The sequence below is a fragment of the Sparus aurata genome, chromosome 7 (assembly GCF_900880675.1).
Source record: "Sparus aurata chromosome 7, fSpaAur1.1, whole genome shotgun sequence".
Lineage (NCBI taxonomy): Eukaryota > Metazoa > Chordata > Actinopteri > Spariformes > Sparidae > Sparus > Sparus aurata.
Genome location: NC_044193.1, coordinates 22,980,111 through 22,992,240, shown reverse-complemented (window position 1 = coordinate 22,992,240; position 12,130 = coordinate 22,980,111). Strand labels below are relative to the sequence as shown.

General features: G+C 40.4%; 1 long non-coding RNA gene across 1 annotated transcript; it reads left to right on the top strand.

The window, feature by feature from the left end:
* The first annotated feature begins 2,620 nt into the window (after positions 1 to 2,620).
* On the top strand, positions 2,621 to 4,844 carry LOC115584491 (uncharacterized). Its single transcript, XR_003984544.1, has 2 exons — positions 2,621 to 2,714; positions 3,160 to 4,844. It is a non-coding gene; the product is annotated as an uncharacterized LOC115584491 (long non-coding RNA).
* The last annotated feature ends 7,286 nt before the right edge of the window (positions 4,845 to 12,130 follow it).

The following is a 12,130-nucleotide window of genomic DNA, read 5'->3' as shown; positions in this document are numbered from 1 at the left end:
CCTTCCTTCCTTCCTTCCTTTCTTCCTTCCTTCCTTCCTACCTTCACATTACCTGCAGGGGTCAAACAGCACATGGGAGACTCCACCTCGGTCTTGTGAAGCTGCCTTAAGCCTTAATGAATGTGATTAGTAACACACGTGTTTATCCACTATTTCATGTCAAAGTGGCTGCTGTGAAAGGAAAAATGTATTAAGTGGATTTCTACCTGCCACAGGTAACGTTTGTAACTGCCACATGGTGGTTGTGTGAGCCCAGATGCGGAACATCTGTCTTTGCATGTAATTAAATGATCGTTTTTGAAACGAACTAAGTTCAGAATGGTGATTTCTGGTGTTTCTTAGTTTTCCCTTTTTCCATTAATTTTTCAGTGGACAAAATAAAGGGAACGCCACATAAAGAGCAACTTCATCGACTGAGACCTTCTGAGTAGACTGTCAACACATCCATCCAGCTGTCAACACATCCATCCAGCTCCAGAATGAGCGAGCTAACGGACTTTGTCAGAGGCCAGATAGTTGGTGCACAAATTGGAGGTCCGTCGGTCCAAAAGAGTGCCCAATTATGTGGAGTATCTAGTCGGACTGTCCTCAAAGTCACGAGTGTGTATAACATACAGGGATGTACTGCATCAGCAAAGAAGAGCAGAAGGCAGGAGACACAGGTGAAAAGGATGAGACCGACAGAAGTTGGTACTGATGGAAGAGCTGCTAGTGGGAAACCAGTAACTGACCCTGAGCTGCACACAGATGAAGATGGCAAAAGACTAAAATCACAAGTGGACCAGCAGTAATATGGTGTGCTGAGCTGTAGTCCAGACTTTGTTACATTTAGTTTGCATAAAGCCACAGGATGCTTTCAGTCAAACCACGGTTCTGACCACTTTTGAATATTTTCATCGAAGCTTTTTCAGTTGATTGATTTATTTTGAAAATGTGAGCCTATTCTGTAAACTCGTGTACATTTCCAGAGATTATGTTTAATCAGCTTCAGTCACTTTATCTAAACCAGTGGCACCTGTCTATGTTGGGGTGCAGCTCTCAAATGTTTTTGTCCAACAAAATATGCAAGATTTTTGTTCAGCTTTGTATGAAGCATCATCATTATCTGAGTACAATGTAACCAACTAAAAACCTTGAGATTAATGTTTTGTGAAACAAAATATAGCACACTGAGAAAGATGTCCGTACTGCACATTCCTGTTACACAAGCAGTCAGGTTTTAAGCCATCAGTTGCATGCTGACTGCAGTCCACTAAGGTCTACATACCAGAATGTGTTTATGGGTTTCTAATGAGTAATGAGACTCTTTTTGATTCTGTAGTTACAAAGGAATACAAAAAAAACCCAATCTGAGTTGATAGAATGAATGTAGAGAAATTAATTCACATAAATAGGCTGTACGTTGCTGAGATGTATGATGAGAGATAATGCATGCAATGCTATGTTTCAGCCTGGTAGATGAAGCTGTTGCTCCGTCTGGTGGAGGAGGCATGGAGGCCTCGGAACATTCTCCCAAGAAGGCAGGAGACTGAAAAAGCTGTGTGAGTAAAGTCGCCCACAATGCTGACTGCTTTGCCGTCTAGGCGGCTGTTGTAAATGGGTAGGATGCTTTCAACAGTGCCTCAGTAGAAGGAGCATATGATGGCTCGCTCTCCTCGGTTTGCACAGGAAGTAGAGGAGCTGCTGGGCCTTTCTTGGCCGTTGATGCAGTGTTGTTAGTCCAAGAGAGGTCCTCTCGCCCAGAAATTCGGTGCTGCTCACCTTCTCCAGAGCAGAACCACTGATGGTCAGTGGGGTCTGTTGGGTGTGTGCTTTCCGGAAGTCAATTACCAACTCATTTGTTTTCCTCAGATTTTATAGGTAAAGACATCATGTTGAAATATGACTGTTGTCAAAGTAAAGATCATCCGTATGAATAATACTTGTATAAACATCATTAAAAAAAGTAATGATAAAAATGTATTTAAGTGCAAATGGTTATCTTCTGGCACTAAATGTACGTAATCAAAAGTTAAATTATACATATATTTACATTAAATATTGATATACTTTATACTATGGATCGACTGATTATTCGCTTCAATATTAAGCTTTTCTTTTTACTGATTATTAGATTATTATTATTATTATTTCTTTTATCCAGCTGTTGATGAAATTAATTGATTCAGAAATGCACCATTTTAGCTTAGATGCACAATATTTATCTACAAAATGTATAGTATAAAGTAGCTGAAAATGGAAATACTCACCTAGAATTGTACTCAACAACAGTACTTGAGTTGAGGTACTTGGTCAAATCCAGTCTACTATGCGGATGCATAGTTATGTCTCTTATAATTCCTCATTAGTTAATATAAGTCTCATTAGTTGGTTAATAGTGCAGTAAATAGCAACTTATTAGTTGCAGCCCTAATTCCTAAGAATAATTAAGGTTTCATGTAAGAAACACGTAGAATTACCATAACTTTGCCTCCCATTGTCTTGTAACAGCAAAAGCATATTGAAGCGTCATTAAATCTGTCGCTAGTTCCACACCACATTGCTCAGTTATGTATTTTTATTATGCAAAATGCAATCACGTGAAGCAGTGGGGGTGAGGCTTTTATTTTGAAAAGCTCCAGCCAGAAGTTGCTTTCCTCTGTCGGAGAGACACAAACAGCTCGCTGACAACAAGGTGCCGCTGCACAGCCTCTCTGCGTGGGACAGTTGTGGCAGTAAGTACGACACACTGCAGTAAACACACACGCTCATGTCTTTCAATTGTCTGTGAATGGTGCTTAAATGGTAACATTACATCCTGAATACGTATCAAATTGATGGAAGCTAAACTAGTAGCTTGCTACCTGGCTAGCTTAAATTAAACGTGGGTAAATACCATCCAGCGGGTTGAACATCTGTGAGAGTTCACAGTGAGTAAAGCTAGTGACATGTGTTCTAGCTGGCGTTTTGCTATTAACTGTTAAGTGTTTTGTTTATTTTGTCCAGCCCCTGTACATGTGTTTACCTGCTGCCTCAGGTAACGTTAGCTCCCTGGTGCTTGTGGGGGTCCATATTGCATATAGTTAAATACAGAGCATGTGTTTTTGCATGCAAGTGAGTTATGTTGCCAAGCTGTTAATTTCTAGTACTACTTTTAATCCCCTTATCATCCTTTTATAGGCACAGTGCACCCGGACATCTCCCCAGCAGTGGATCTATCCCTGCCCCACCCCCCTGGACCTCCCTGCTTCAGTGCATAGAATAATGCAAACACCATGTGACTGAGGACCTTGGAGCAGCTAGCTACAGAGCCTGCCTGCCTGTCTGTCAGCTGGGATTTGTTGTCGCCTTGTAAAGGGCGTTTTCAAGGCAAGATGAGCGACCTGACAGAGTTCGAAAGATGCCAAATAGTCGCTGCGCGTCTATCAGGTGCATCCGTCACAAAAACTGCCCAGCTGTTTAATGTTGCCAGGGGAACAGTCTCCAGAGTCATGACTGTGTACGTCAAACACGGACGAACAGCATCAGCCAAGAAGAACAGCGGGCGCAAGTCAAAGCTCACCGAAAAGGATAGACAGACACTTCTGAGGATAGTGGATGAACACCCTGAGTACACAGCCTCGAAAATAACCACAGAGCTGAACAGAAACCTCTCTCACACAGTCTCAGTAAAGACGATACGGCGTGAGCTTCACAAAGCAGGTATTTTCAGAGGAGCGGCCACTAAGAAACCAGAGGCAGACACAGACACAGATGCAACGGACGCTAGACCTGAACCTGATACACAGAAATCTGGTGAAGAGAGCGCAAGAGCTAAAATGCAGATGAATGACACACAAAAGCCCACGGAAGACAAAACAATATGTGAACCTTGGGCTGGTGTCAAAAATAATATCACAGAAACGTCTGAAGAGCGAATACAGCCTGAAGCCCAAGTCAGTGGAGAGGACTGCACACAAAAGCCTGGTAGAGAGCGCACAGGAGCAAGACAAGTGAAAAGGAATAACGTGGTGTGACTGGGTTGTATTTCGGCTTTGTAAAGTCCAGATGGGTGGAGTTGAGGGAAACCACAGAATGCCTTCATCCCTCAAAGGCGCCTACTGCCCAAGCATTTGTAATAACATGTCAGTTTTTAGATTTGATTATTTATTCTGCGCAGGTGCATCATGGTGCATTATTCCGGCTTTTCCCAAGCGTTTTCATTTTTCCAGTTTTACAAGCAAACATATTTTTAAATTTACTGTCAAGAATCAGCCTTAATAGTTGAAAATATCCATATTGTGGATATTTAACAGTCTATCGTATTAATCGATGCAAAAAGCCCAATTCAGTACAGTTAAAGCAGCTCCATGGAGCTCATGTTCTGTTGATTCTGGCGACCCCTGTAGTAAAAAAAAAGAATTATCAGCACCACCGCCTCCTGTGGAAAATCTCTTGTTCTGGCTAGAGTGTGCATTTAATTTGGAAGTAAGTGAAAGGTAGAACCAGTGTACTTGAAATATAACACTTTATTATACTTTAATTAACATTGTGGCTATGGATGAGTAATAACTGTAAAATGACGATGGTGAAACAAAGTAAACTTTGTTTAAGTGTTGTTCACACACCTAGGTTTCATGTAAGCCCACAGCTAACAGGTTTGGTTGCTCAGTGAGAGTGATTCGGTTGAGAAAGCTACATTTAACAGTTCCCTGAAATTCGATGCATTCGTGGGAAGTCCGACCTGATGACAGGCATTTGAAACAGCCAGTCTCCTCACTGATGGTCTTGTTTGCTGATGCAGATCATACAGAGGCATCACTCCCAGTGTTTGTATGTGTGATGTTTGCACCACACATTAAAACAGTTGACAGAGAAATACAAAAGTTGTCAGTCATTTCTCTTGTTAAAGTAGAAAGACACTCTGCTCTGGCAGGGCTCTGATGACGGTTAATTTGTTTTATGGCTGTGCATAATTCATGCAACCACGAGCGAGGACACAACGCCACATCAGCAAACAAATGATACAAGAATGATCATTGCTGCTGAACATAACATGCTGCAAAGTCTGAATACTATAAAGTGATTCCTCAAAGAATTGCCAAGGCTTGTTTGAGATTTGGAGTTGGCAAGTTTGATCCGGAATTCATACTGTATGAGCATTTAATAAATTGACTATTATTAGACTACTATTATATTAGATCTGTAGCAGGTTCCATGCTCACAGTCTGTTTGCAGTCCAGATGTGACGTGTTTCTGGCCACATGCAAACATTGGAAACATCTCTCGGTATAACACATTTAAATTCAGTGAAAATAACTCAGGGACCGTCAAGGCCCTTCATTCTTATCAAACAGCTGCTGCACATTTGTAAAGAAATTGTTATTGTTTTGTGTAAACTTGAGTATCTACAAAGAACAATGGGCTTCCAGGGCTCACAGCAGCCTGCTTTGCTCAGCTGGCATTTAGAAAAACAAAGTCACTGACCTCAGAAGTTAGTCTGTCAGTTAGTTAGTTAGGTGGTCACTTTTGCACGGACTGTCGAGGCACATTGCAACATAAGTTAGAATTTTAACAGTAATTTTATATTTCTTGATGTTTTCATCATCATGCTGCTATATTGTATGGATAACATACCTCGCCTATTAGCCAATTGTGTGCTTGAGAGATTGATGCTCACTGTGATGGATTACAAAACTGTTGCTAATAATTTGAGAGGGGAGCACAGAAACAACCACTTCTGTATCAGGTTTCTTCCACAATGAAGCAAGCTGAGGCTCAACAAAAAATTACATGATTTTTAAAATGATTTTTCTGATACAGTTACCGTGGCCTGCAGTATATATACATTTATATATTTATATGCCTTGCTTAAATCCCATATCTTTACCTAATCATTACATTTACCAATTTGGTGACAATGCTACAACTATCTTGTGGTTTCCTACTGCTGATAAATTGTCTGTCTTTATCAGATTGCCTGTGGTCCAAGTTTAGCAGCCCCAGTGCTTCACTTAGTTCAGGTCACCCACCTCCACCAACACTTGAGCTCAGCCTCCTCCGTTCGGCTTCACCACTGTTTACTAATCCATATGCCTCCACTGGCTCTACCACTCCACCCATTCCCTATTAAGGTTCTATGAGGTCCTTTCACCTCCAGCCCTCCCATCATTTAGGCATTCATGTACCTGTGTGAAATAGTCACACAAGTTATCTGTCTGGTGCTCAGCTTTCAGGGTCAAAGTCATGATTACATGTTAATCATGGTCTATTTTATAGGACAGAGATAACATAAAGGTTTAATATCTCTTGCTTTGTTTTTTGATATAAATATTTCAGTCGAAAATTTTTTTAAAAAGGGGGACTTCGGAGGGGAAGTTGCCAAACCTGCTTTACTGTGTTGAGGGTCATCCTCATTCTGTTATGACAAGTGGGTGGTTGCCCCATGCTTACCCTATTTACTCTAGTTCAGGCGCAACGAAAATCAAACAGCGGCTTACTGTACCGCAGTATGACGGTGACTGAAGATGAGTTGCGTTGAAGCAAACACCAGCTGAACATGCTGTTAACAGTGAAGTTTGACTTATGTTGACACGAGCTGTGAAGAGTTACTACTTCTACTGTCTGAAACATATTAAAATACACAAACAACATAGATAACTACTTGTAATGCTTTATGCATGTGGATTTTTTTTTAATTCGTAAACTGTGGTTATGCTAATATATATGGCCTCGCCTGTAAAGTTGAACTTTATCCAAAAAGTGAATTAAAAAGTGTATTAGGTCTTAAGATAATAATAGCAAAATATGTTTCCTGTCCACATGATATTAATAATAGAGGTAGAGCAACTAATAATAGTAATACTAGATAGATAGATAGAAAGATAGATAGATAGATAGATAGATAGATAGATAGATAGATAGATAGATAGATAGATAGAATTACTTTAATGATCCCAGACTGGGAAATTATTTTGTTACAGCAGTAACAAAATAATTTCCCAGTTTTACACATGTATTCAATCTTCAGTACAATAAAGTGACTACTACTAATAATTAAAAAAAAATTTTATTTATTTGTAAACAATCGTCCTTTAGTGATGACATAAGCAGCTGGTTGCTATGGAGTCTTTTCACTTTGTGAAACTTGTTCTGTGATCATAATTTCACTTTGAGATATTGAAGGAGAAGATTTCACTCTACGACTGCTGTCAAACTACACAAGTGACCAGCGAAAAAAGGACCCCGCCGATCCCAGTTCAGCTCTTTCACAGTTTCATCGCAGCAGATGTAAGTAAACAAAGATTTAAAGTTCTTTAAAGACCGTTTCTTTCACACATGTGGATTGACGCACTCGAAGGTTCTTCGCAGTGTACTTCATTAGAATATATTGAATGCTAAAGGTGCAAATTCACTGAAATGTGACGCTCTGTATTGCAGATTTACTGTTGTCGAGTTTAAAGTGACATTACAGCAAAAGAAGAAGCTGACATTTAAATACAGAGTAGAACATATCTTGTAAATGTAAAGGATACTACAGTGAGCTCATCAGGAATTACACATGTATTCAATCTTCAGTTAAATAAAGTTGTGTTGAGTACAGTTGAATTTATTCCTAAACTGTATGTTAATATCTGCAGATGTCTGGTGTGCCATGTCACCTTCATGACCTCATCTACTGGAGCAGAGAGCCCAGCAGGAGCCAGGACAGACCCCAGGCCAGCAGGGTGAGCACATGGCTTTCTGATACTGTGTGTGTACTGTGTGTCTTATGTAGGACACGCACAGTAAAAGTGTGTTCTGCTATTTTGAACTTTTAATACATTTTGAACGACTTTAACTATAGATGTCTATACTATTGTGAATATGAAATATGTATGTGACTGAAGGAAAATAGACTTTCTAGTCATGTTTGTGCCACTAGGTCAACCATGATATAACAAGTTACAGTGTGCCGCGTGCAGAAAGTTTGAAACAGGGAGCTTTAAACATTTATGATTGGAAAATAGATCTTTTCTTTGTTTGGTACTCATGAAACGCCTTATATGCATTTGGCTGAAGGGTATCCGTTAAAGTTTGACTTTTGAAGTCAGTGGAGATAGGAGAGAGAAGAAAGTTCTCGTTCAGCAATGCGCCCGACTTTCATCCCTCTGGATGAGCCTCAGCCGATCTGTGAGGCTTGTTCACGTGAAGATGAGATGTAAAATATTAAGCTTCTCCTGCTGGGGACATGGTGGGAGGCAGATTGTCTCCGTGTCCCATCCTGGGAGCAAACACAGTCCTACCAGGAAGTCTGCGGCCCTGAAGACTGAAGTGTCTGTGTGAGTGAGGAGAAGAAGGGCTTCGGTCCGCCTCGGTCCGTGCTTTACAGAGAGCGATCAGTAAGTTTGATGTGTTGCAATTTCAGAGGCCAGTGGGGCTGCTTGTATGGTGCGAATCGTGGGTAATAGTGTGAAAGTGTGTGCTGGAGTGTTACGAGTCTGATTCCCTTTATTATCGCTGTCAGCTAAGGCCTACAGGTCGGGCTTTAGCAGGTTTACCAGGAAACTGTTTGGCTGAGGTGATAAAACCACCACAATCATGAAATATGTTGCATTTTCTGTGTTCCTGTTTTAGTTCACCACAACAAAAAATTCTCTCTCTGTGTGAAGTCCTGAAGCTCTTGAATGTCCACCAGGTGGCACTAATTAGTTAATTAAGGTTTTACAGGATGTGCTGCAGTTGCTCCTGCTGTTGCTAGGAGACTAATGATTTAGTCCATCCCACTATTGCTTAAGTTTTTACATTTGTTCTGTACTAAGTTAATAATACCGTGTAGCAGTCATTCAAAGATAATACTAATCAGTGCTGACCCTTTCATGACACCATTTTCAAATCCGACAATCAATTCAGTTAAACAGGAAACACAGATGGAGACCACTGATGTTAGAGCAGCAGTCAGAAAGGACAATAACTCAACGAGTTTGACGAGGTGCCTTTCTTTCTCCCTAACAGCCTGCTGGCAGCAAAAGAGACCGAGGGAGCAGGAGAGCAGCTCCAGAGGCTCCGAGGAAACTCCGGAAAGAAAACTCTGTGAGGGTGCTGCTGTCCCGCCTGACCAGAGCTCCAGCCCTCAGCCCTCCACCTCTGGCGCTCGGCCCTCCACCTCTTCAGGCTACTCTGATTCTGATTCTTCTGATTCTGATTCTTCCTCTCTTCCTCTCAGTCCTCCATCCCCAATACATTGTCTATGTTCAATTTTCTCTACGGCCTCTCCGGCCACCATGCAGCTGATCTCTCACCCTCTGTTCTCATGTCAGTTGCAGAGATGTTTCTGGAACGGGTGGTGGACAGTCCATACAGCCGAGAGATGTGACCCTCCTGCCGGAAACCAGGCCAGGTACACAGTTCACTTGAAGTCTATAATATTTCATTAGTTTACAGATAAGTTTGAACTCTTTTTATCACTTCTTAGAGATTTAAGTCTCTAAGTTTTGTGTAGTTTTTTGATCAGTTTTAAGTCTTTCATTTACTCTCAACTTGTAGACATGGATGATATACAAGCCAGAGATGTGGACCCCCCACTGCTAACAGGCCGGGTGCAGAGCTCCACAGCTGGAGCAACCGAGCTGCACCAGTACCACGCACACACACAAACAAACAAACAAACAAAAATATCCTCCTTTGCATGCACTTTAGATAAGTTTTCTCTCCTTTATTACTTTATAAATAAGTTTTAATTCTTTCATTGCTTTTAACTTTAAAGATAAGTTTCCTTTTCCCTCTACAAAAAACAAAAAAAAATCCTCCTTTGCATGAACTTTAGATAAGTTTAAACTCTCTCATTAGTTTCTAAACCAGTTTTAAGTCTTTCATTGTTTCCTACTTTATAGATAAGTTTCCTTTTCCCTCTCCAAAAAAAAAAAAAGATTCATACACATCATCATTATAGACATCACAACAAAGGGAAAATGACTTTAGGAGGGTCTCCTGACAATTTTCAATTCAAACTGATTTTTTTTTTCATTTGTCAGTGTAATGTATGAACATGTCTAAAACAGCTTTTACTTGACGTATTAGAAGGTGCATATACACCACAAACAAGTCAGGAGCGCTCTTGTGACTGTATCCAGTCAAGAACTCTTCAATGTGTTATCTAGCATCTGGCTACAAATACAGGAACGATGTGAAAAGAGCCACTATGAAAACAGGAAGCAAATATTTGACTGGAAAATTGTCTAAGGGTGAGGATTAGGGTGGGTTAGACCCTCCTAAAGTCCTTTCCTTCTGTTCAACTCTATAGATGACTGTTTTATTTAATGTGTTTAATGTGAATGGTAATTTTGATATTAATTTTATCATCCAGCGAACAGTAGTTAGGACATTGTAATGAAATTAATTGAGTTTATATACAACATTTCGTCCCGAAGTCATAACATTTCAACATGATCAACAGGAAACATATTTGCATGGGAGATTGGCTGAGGGTCCGGGTTAGGGTGGGTTTAGACCCTCCTAAACATCTTTACCAGATTCATTAATGAGCAGTTGCAGTACTAATAGTAGCAGTATGTTAGTTTGAGTGTTCTGATGCACAATCGGGTGAACAGCTTTTCGGAGTAGTAAAACTGTAGGAAATAAAATATAACAGTTTGAAACCTTTCGTTTGATTTTACTTAGTATTAGTAGTTGGCATTTAGACAAGTTAGCCTTTAAGCAATTTGGTGCCTTCTACACTTTTTTGATAAACATAGTCTTCTGAATAAATAAACAAAGGTAATGGTAAGTATTACAAATACCTCACTCTCCAACTCTTTCCTTATATTCTTCCACCTGTGACAGCCCTGGTCCTTAGGCCAGTGTCTGTGTTGTCCTGTTTTCCTCTTCCCTGCCTGTGCTCCTCTTTTCAGATTCTTCCTGATGGTCTGGCCCCGCCCACCTCGTTGAGGGATTGGTGTCACCTGTTTAGAGCCTTTATAAACCGGGTGATCCCAAGATTGTGCTCTCTCCTTCCTGGAAGGCTGGTGCCTTTTGGGCACTACATTTAGGGTTTTTTTGGATTGTGATTATGTTTAGTTAGCACTGGGTTATGTTACACAGTTTAGGTTAGCACCCACAGTTTGACTGCACCCAACACCTATCTTTCACTACTGACTTTACACCTCATAGTTAGCTTCTGTTCAGTTATCTTTAATAAATGATTTGTTTACCCAAGCAGTTACTATGTGGACCTCCCGTCGTTGTTGTGCTCCTGACTGAGCTGGGAACAACACATGCTTTATTTCCTGAAACAATTTCCTCTAAATTAATTAATTAATTACTTTTTTAATAACTAAATTATAAAATGGAACATTTGAACAAGACATTTCGGTAATCTACATAAGCAAATAAGTTAGGTAAGTATTAGTTATTTTTAATTATTCTGTCCAAGTTATAATAGCTTCATGACAGTCGTAAAGGTCTTCAGGAGGGTCTGAACAAACACAAGTAGGTATGAAGTGAAGAATAATTGAAAAACTTTCTTCCCAAAGATTTCTTTGTCAAATCAGATGTATTTGGTTAGTTGTGTATATGTTGCATTCTAAGTTTTGAATGGAACATTGTCACAGGGGTAGGATTGGGGAGGATCGGACCCTCTTAAAGACGCTTCCTTCTGTTGCTGAGTCTTATAACAAGTTCACCACTGAGAGCAGTCAGTCCACATTTATCCTTTTCCTTTCTGTTCTGGCATTTTTGACTTTTTTGCCAGTCAGAACTGAATCAGACACAGCAGCCATGTTTACACCTTAACTATTGAGCTCTCAGGATGCCCCTCATTAGTCACTTATTATCATTAAAATCAGCTGACTCCAGTGTATATCTGAAGTCGGCTGGCCTAGTGTCATCTGCACTAAGTGATATGTCCAAGTCTGATGTTCCTTTGAAGACTGCCCCATCAAAAGGTACTGGTGAGATGTTTGCACCTTTACTAAACCAACCATTAGTCAGAGCAGTGTGAGGTGTCTGAACAGATCCAGCTTTCTCAGGGAGACATTTCTGAGGGGAAGGAGCATGTGAAATTGTTTGCTCTCCCGTTACCATCTCCGTTAGTGGTGTGCAATACTGCAAGATTTGGTATCAATCCGATACCAAGTAAATACAGAGCCAGTATCGCCAATACCGATTAATGGTATGGTGTTTTTAATGGTGGATG